We start from the raw sequence: 9,118 nt of genomic DNA on the forward strand, positions 1-9,118 counted from the left end.
AAGATGAAAGCCGGCAAGGCAGCAGGTTTGGATGGTATTGCAGTGGAATTTATTAAAAAAGGGGGTGACTGTATTGTTGACTGGTTGGTAAGGTTATTTAATGTATGTATGACTAATGGTGAGGTGCCTGAGGATTGGCGGAATGCGTGCATAGTGCCATTGTACAAAGGCAAAGGGGATAAGAGTGAGTGCTCAAATTACAGAGGTATAAGTTTGTTGAGTATTCCTGGTAAATTATATGGGAGGGTATTGATTGAGAGGGTGAAGGCATGTACAGAGCATCAGATTGGGGAAGAGCAGTGTGGTTTCAGAAGTGGTAGAGGATGTGTGGATCAGGTGTTTGCTTTGAAGAATGTATGTGAGAAATACTTAGAAAAGCAAATGGATTTGTATGTAGCATTTATGGATCTGGAGAAGGCATATGATAGAGTTGATAGAGATGCTCTGTGGAAGGTATTAAGAATATATGGTGTGGGAGGCAAGTTGTTAGAAGCAGTGAAAAGTTTTTATCGAGGATGTAAGGCATGTGTACGTGTAGGAAGAGAGGAAAGTGATTGGTTCTCAGTGAATGTAGGTTTGCGGCAGGGGTGTGTGATGTCTCCATGGTTGTTTAATTTGTTTAAGGATGGGGTTGTTAGGGAGGTAAATGCAAGAGTTTTGGAAAGAGGGGCAAGTATGAAGTCTGTTGGGGATGAGAGAGCTTGGGAAGTGAGTCAGTTGTTGTTCGCTGATGATACAGCGCTGGTGGCGGATTCATGTGAGAAACTGCAGAAGCTGGTGACGGAGTTTGGTAAAGTGTGTGGAAGAAGAAAGTTAAGAGTAAATGTGAATAAGAGCAAGGTTATTAGGTACAGTAGGGTTGAGGGTCAAGTCAATTGGGAGGTGAGTTTGAATGGTGAAAAACTGGAGGAAGTGAAGTGTTTTAGATATCTGGGAGTGGATCTGTCAGCGGATGGAACCATGGAAGCGGAAGTGGATCATAGGGTGGGGGAGGGGGCGAAAATTTTGGGAGCCTTGAAAAATGTGTGGAAGTCGAGAACATTATCCCGGAAAGCAAAAATGGGTATGTTTGAAGGAATAGTGGTTCCAACAATGTTGTATGGTTGCGAGGCGTGGGCTATGGATAGAGTTGTGCGCAGGAGGATGGATGTGCTGGAAATGAGATGTTTGAGGACAATGTGTGGTGTGAGGTGGTTTGATCGAGTAAGTAACGTAAGGGTAAGAGAGATGTGTGGAAATAAAAAGAGCGTGGTTGAGAGAGCAGAAGAGGGTGTTTTGAAGTGGTTTGGGCACATGGAGAGAATGAGTGAGGAAAGATTGACCAAGAGGATATATGTGTCGGAGGTGGAGGGAACGAGGAGAAGAGGGAGACCAAATTGGAGGTGGAGAGATGGAGTGAAAAGGATTTTGTGTGATCGGGGCCTGAACATGCAGGAGGGTGAAAGGAGGGCAAGGAATAGAGTGAATTGGAGCGATGTGGTATACAGGGGTTGACGTGCTGTCAGTGGATTGAATCAAGGCATGTGAAGCGTCCGGGGTAAACCATGGAAAGCTGTGTAGGTATGTATATTTGCGTGTGTGGACGTGTGTATGTACATGTGTATGGGGGGGGTTGGGCCATTTCTTTCGTCTGTTTCCTTGCGCTACCTCGCAAACGCGGGAGACAGCGACAAAGTATAAAAAAAAAAAAAAAAAAAAAAAATATATATATATATATATATATATATATATATATATATATATATATATATATATATATATATATATATATATGTATAGATAGATAGATAGATAGATAGATAGATAGATAGATATATATCTTAGCCTGAGCCATTTTATCGACCAACTCTTAGGGGTGGATGAACAGCTGGGTTAACTGTGGACCGACTGCCGCAACCGGGATTCGAACCTATGTAAAACTAGCCTTCCCTTGACCACTGAAGACCTGGCATTATCCGTGCGAAAGGAGTGATTTATGTACATGTGAACGATGGGAATCTCGACTTTATGGGGCGTTGATGTTAGGCTCGCGTGCAGACTCTGCTATGCCCTTGAACGTGACCCGAACAACGCACGTTACAATGACGCTTCTCTCCTGAATATATATATATATATATATATATATATATATATATATATATATATATATATATATATATATATATATATATATATATATTTTTTTTTTTTATCTTGCTTTGTCGCTGTCTCGCGCGTTAGCGAGGTAGCGCAAGGAAACAGACGAAAGAATGGCCCAACCCACCCACATACACATGTATATACATACACGTCCACACACGCAAATATACATATCTATGCATATCTATATCTCAGTGTCTATCCATAGCTCACGCCTCGCAACCATACAACATTGTTGGAACCACTATTCCTTCATACATACCCATTTTTGCTTACCGAGATAATGTTCTCGACTTCCACACATTCTTCAATGCTCCCAGAATTTTCGCCCCCTCCCCCACCCTATGATTAACTTCCGCCTCCATGGTTCCATCCGCTGACTGATCCACTCCCAGATATCTAAAACACTTCACTTCTTCCAGTTTTTCTCCATTCAAACTTACCTCCCAATTGACTTGTCCCTCAACCCTACTGTACCTAGTAACCTTGCTCTTATTCACATTTACTCTCAGCTTTCTTCTTTCACACACTTTACCAAACTCAGTCACCAGCTTCTGCAGTTTCTCACATGAATCAGCCACCAGCGCTGTATCATCAGCGAACAACAACTGACTCACTTCCCAAGCTCTCTCATCCACAACAGACTGCATACTTGCCCCTCTTTCTATAGCTCTTGCATTTACGTCCCTAAAACCCCATCCATAAACAAATTAAACAACCATGGAGACATCACACACCCCAGCGGCAAACCTACATTCACTGAGAACCAATCACTTTCCTCTCTTCCTACGCGTACACATGCCTTACACCCTAGATAAAAACTTTTCACTGCTTCTAACAACTTGCCTCCCACACTATATATTTTTAATACCTTCCACAGAGCATCTCTATCAACTCTATCATATGCCTTCTCCAGATCCATAAATGCTACATACGAATCCATTTGCTTTTCTAAGTATTTCTCACATACATTCTTCAAAGCAAACACCTGATCCACACATCCTCTACCACTTATGAAACCACACTGCTCTTCCCCAATCTGATGCTCTGTACATGCCTTCACCCTCGCAATCAATATCCTCCCATATAATTTACCAGGAATACTCAACAAACTTATACCTCTGTAATTTCAGCACTCACTTTTATCCCCTTTGCCTTTGTACAATGGCACTATGCAAGCATTCCGCCAATCCTCAGGCATCTCACCATGAATCATGCATACATTATATAACCTTACCAACCAGTCAACAATACAGTCACCCCCTTTTTTAATAAATTCCACTGCAATACCATCCAAACCCGCTGCCTTGCCGGCTTTCATCTTCCGCAAAGCTTGTACTGCCTCTTCTTTGTTTACCAAATAATTTTCCCTAACCCTCTCACTTTGCACACCACCTCGACCAAAACACCCTATATCTGCTACTCTATCATCAAACACATTCAACAAACCTTCAACTCCTTCTCACATCACCACTACTTGTTATCATCTCCCCATTAGCCCCCTTCACTGAAGTTCCCATTTGTTCCCTTGTCTTACGCACTTTATTTACCTCCTTCCAAAACATCTTTTATTCTCCCTAAAATTTAATGATACTCTCTCACCCCAACTCTCATTTGCCTCTTTTTCGCCTCTTGCACCTTTCTCTTGACCTCCTGCCTCTTTCTTTTATACATCTCCTAGTCATTTGCATTATTTCCCTGCAAAGATCGTCCAAATGCCTCTCTCTTCTCTTTCACTAATAATCTTACTTCTTCCTCCCACCACTCACTACCCTTTCTAATCTGCCCACCTCCCACGCTTCTCATGCCACAAGCATCTTTTGTGCAAGCCATCACTGCTTCCCTAAATAAATCCCATTCCTCCTTCACTCCCCTTACGTCCTTTGTTCTCACCTTCTTCCATTCTGGACTCAGTCTCTCTTTGTACTTCCTCACACAAGTCTCCTTCCCAAGCTCACTTACTCTCACCACTCTCTTCACCCCAACATTCTCTCTTCTTTTCTGAAAACCTCTACAAATCTTCACCTTCGCCTCCACAAGATAATGATCAGACATCCCTCCAGCTGCACCTCTCAGCACATTAACATCCAAAAGTCTTCCTTTCGCGCGCCTGTCAATTAACACGTAATCCAGTGACGCTCTCTGGCCATCTCTCCTACTTACATACGTATACTTATGTATATCTTTTTAAACCAGGTATTCCCAATCACCATTCCTTTTTTCAGCATATAAATCTACACTTTGCATTCAAATCACCCGTCACTATAACCCGTCTCGTGCATCAAAACTACTTACACATTCACTCAGCTGCTTCCATATATATAAACATATATATATATATATATATATATATATATATATATATATATATATATATATATATATATATATATATATATATATATATATATATATATATATATGTGTGTGTGTGTGTGTGTGTGTGTACGTGTAGGAGGAGAGGAAAGTGATTGGTTCTCAGTGAATGTAGGTTTGCGGCAGGGGTGTGCGATGTCTCCATGGTTGTTTAATTTGTTTATGGATGGGGTTGTTAGGGAGGTGAATGCAAGAGTTTTGGAAAGAGGGGCAAGTATGAAGTCTGTTGGGGATGAGAGAGCTTGGGAAGTGACTCAGTTGTTGTTCGCTGATAATACATCGCTGGTGGCTGATTCATGTGAGAAACTGCAGAAGCTGGTGACTGAGTTTGGTAAAGTGTGTGAAAGAAGAAAGTTAAGAGTAAATGTGAATAAGAGCAAGGTAATTAGGTACAGTTGGGTTGAGGGTCAAGTCAATTGGGAGGTAAGTTTGAATGGAGCAAAACTGGAGGAAGTAAAGTGTTTTAGATATCTGGGAGTGAATCTGGCAGCGGATGGAACCATGGAAGCGGAAGTGGATCATAGGGTGGGGGAGGGGGCGAAAATCCTGGGAGACTTGAAGAATGTGTGGAAGTTGAGAAGATTATCTCGGAAAGCGAAAATGGGTATGTTTGAAGGAATAGTGGTTCCAACAATGTTGTATGGTTGCGAGGTGTGGGCTATGGAGAGAGTTGTGCGCAGGAGGATGGATGTGCTGGAAATGAGATGTTTGAGGACAATGTGTGGTGTAAGGTGGTTTGATCGAGTAAGTAACGTGAGGGTAAGAGAGATGTGTGGAAATAAAAAGAGCGTGGTTGAGAGAGCAGAAGAGGGTGTTTTGAAACGGTTTGGGCACGTGGAGAGAACGAGTGAGGAAAGATTGACCAAGAGGATATATGTGTCGGAGTTGGAGGGAACGAGGAGAAGTGGGAGACCAAATTGGAGGTGGAAAGATGGAGTGAAAAAGATTTTGTGTGATCGGGGCCTGAACATGCAGGAGGGTGAAAGGAGGGCAAGGAATAGAGTGAATTGGATCGATTTGGTATACCGGGGTTGACGTGCTGTCAGTGGGTTGAATCAAGGCATGTGAAGCGTCTGGGGTAAACCATGGAAAGCTGTGTAGGTATGTATATTTGCGTGTGTGGACGTATGTATATACATGTGTATGGGGGTGGATTGGGCTATTTCTTTCGTCTGTTTCCTTGCGCTACCTCGCAAACGCGGGAGACAGCGACAAAGCAAAAAAAAAAAAAAAGATATATATATATATATATATATATATATATATATATATATATATATATATACATATATATATTTTCTTTTTTAAACTATTTGCCATTTCCCGCGTTAGCGAGGTAGCGTTAAGAACAGAGGACTGGGCCTTTGAGGGAATATCCTCACCTGGCCCCCTTCTCTGTTCCTTCTTTTGGGAAAAAAACCTTCCCACTCCTCCCCGACCTTGTTCATCTCCCCTCCTCTCATCTCCCCAGCAACCCCCTGGACACAAGAGACCGGCTAGCACTCCCACCTCTCCCCACTCCTCCCCATCTCTCATCTCCCCTCCTCTCATCTCCCCAGCACCCGCCCTGGACACAACAGACTGCCCAGCACGGTATGAATTAGCCTAGATTTACGACAGCCATTTTCACGACATTACAGGGGGGACCTCCTGCTCCCCCCCCGACCCCCTCATCACCCCCACCCCTCCCCAGCAACCCCACCCCCCTACCCCATCCCCAACGCACCCCCCCCACCCTTCCCCTCCCCCCTACCTCTGGCTAATGAAGAGCTTCTCCGTAATGTCACTTTGTCCCATGAAATATACCAGAAATATATATATATATATATATATATATATATATATATATATATATATATATATATATATATATATATTCTATTATATTATTTTTTATTTTGCTTTGTCGCTGTCTCCCGCGTTAGCGAGGTAGCGCAAGGAAACAGACGAAAGAATGGCCCAACCCGCCCACATACACATGTATATACATACACGTCCACACCCGCAAATATACATACCTATACATCTCAATGTATACATATATATACACACACAGACATATAAATATTCTCACATGTACATAATTCATACTGTCTGCCTTTATTCATTCCCATCGCCACCTCGCCACACATGGAATACCATCCCTCTCCCCCCTCATGTGTGCGAGGTAGCGCTAGGAAAAGACAACAAAGGCCCCATTCGTTCACACTCAGTCTCTAGCTGTCATGCAATAATGCCCGAAACCACAGCTCCCTTTCCACATCCAGGCCCCACACAACTTTCTATGGTTTACCCCAGACGCTTCACATGCCCTGACACTGAAATATACGATAGACCATCAAGAAGGTTTGATAGACTCTTCAATATACCACAAAGATATATGACCATATATGGGGCAAGTATAGCTATATGGATATATCTGAAATCGATCCCAGATGAACCCGGATCAGATAATTCTTTTAAGAAATGTCTGGCAGCAGAGAGAAATAGTGCTACCCACTCTCAGACGTGTGGTGAGCACTACGCGCTACCCTGCACACGCTACTTTTACTTATTTGTGAGTAGTACGCGCTACCCTTGCTTATGTGTAAGTAGTACTCGCTACCCTTACTTATGTGTAAGTAGTACGCGCTACCCTTACTTATGTGTAATTGGTACGCGCTACTCTTACTTATGTGTAAGTAGTACGCGCTACTCTTACTTATTTGTAAGTAAGTACTGTTCGTCTGCAGTCGACCTTGGCTTCGACTGTACCCGCGTTTCCTTTCCTTTCTTGTCAATCCAGCTGTCAGATCAGCTGTCAGGTCATCTGGAGGACCAGAGGTGCTAGATCAGCTGTGAATTCAGTTAACTGGTCAGCTGTAAGACCAGCTGTTAGGGCAGCTGTAAAACCAGCTGTTAGGGCAGCTATAAGACCAGCTGATAGGGCAGCTATAAGACCAGCTGATAGGGCAGCTATAAGACCAGCTGATAGGGCATCTGTAAGACCAGCTGATAGGGCAGCTATAAGACCAGCTGTTAGGGCAGCTATAAGACCAGCTGATAGGGCAGCTATAAGACCAGCTGATAGGGCATCTGTAAGACTAGCTGTTAGGGCAGCTATAAGACCAGCTGTTAGGGCAGCTATAAGACCAGCTGATAGGGCATCTGTAAGACCAGCTGATAGGGCAGCTATAAGACCAGCTGTTAGGGCAGCTATAAGACCAGCTGTTAGGGCAGCTATAAGACCAGCTGATAGGGCATCTGTAAGACCAGCTGTTAGGGCAGCTATAAGACCAGCTGTTAGGGCAGCTATAAGACCAGCTGATAGGGCAGCTATAAGACCAGCTGTTAGGGCAGCTATAAGACCAGCTGTTAGGGCAGCTATAAGACCAGCTGTTGGGGCAGCTATAAGACCAGCTGTTAGGGCAGCTATAAGACCAGCTGTTGGGGCAGCTATAAGACCAGCTGTTAGGGCAGCTATAGGACCAGCTGTTAGGGCAGCTATAAGACCAGCTGTTAGGGCAGCTATAAGACCAGCTGTTAGGGCAGCTGTAAGACCAGCTGTTAAGTCAGCTGTAAGACCAGCTGTTAGGGCAGCTATAAGACCAGCTGTTAGGGCAGCTATAAGACCAGCTGTTAGGGCAGCTATAAGACCAGCTGTTAGGGCAGCTGTAAGACCAGCTGTTAAGTCAGCTGTAAGACCAGCTGTTAGGGCAGCTATAAGACCAGCTGTTAGGGCAGCTATAAGACCAGCTGTTAGGGCAGCTATAAGACCAGCTGTTAGGGCAGCTATAAGACCAGCTGATAGGGCAGCTGTAAGACCAGCTGTTAGGGCAGCTATAAGACCAGCTGTTAGGGCAGCTATAAGACCAGCTGTTAGGTCAGCTGTAAGGCCAGCTGTTAGAGATTATAGATAACACGACCAATTATCAGCTTCGGTAAATATTCACGTCTGCATACATATGTAGACTCACGTGTATACATTACCTCTGCAGGGTGTTAGGTAACCCAGCTATGCATACATATGTAGACTCACGTGTATACATTACCTCTGAAAGGTATGAGGTAACCCAGCTATGCATACATATGTAGACTCACGTGTATACATTACCTCTGCAGGTATGAGGTAACCCAGCTATGCAACATATGTAGACTCACGTGTATACATTACCTCTGCAGGGTATGAGGTAACCCAACTCATTACCCTCACAGTTAATGACCTACTCCATCGTTTCCCTTTGTGCTTGACAATCGACACAGCCTCGTTGGAGCGTCCTTGACAAGCCACTCAAGGTGGTAATTAAGAGAACTCAGCAGTAATGACAGTTATATATCAAATTGGCAGTACAAGGAGGACTTCCTCTGAGGCCCAGTGATTCACTTGATATTCGGTACTGATTTGGGGTCATTCGTGTTCATTCAAGTTGGGGTCATTCAGTGTTCATTCAAGTTGGGGTCATTCAGTGTTCATTCAAGTTGGGGTCATTCATGTTCATTCAAGTTGGGGTCATTCAGTGTTCATTCAAGTTGGGTTCATTCAGTGTTCATTCAAGTTAGGGTCATTCGTGTTCATTCAAGTTGGGTTCATTCAGTGTTCATTCAAGTTGGGGTCATTCGTGTT

This window comes from Panulirus ornatus, chromosome 67, assembly GCF_036320965.1.
Source record: "Panulirus ornatus isolate Po-2019 chromosome 67, ASM3632096v1, whole genome shotgun sequence".
In the NCBI taxonomy this organism is placed as follows: Eukaryota; Metazoa; Arthropoda; class Malacostraca; order Decapoda; family Palinuridae; genus Panulirus; species Panulirus ornatus.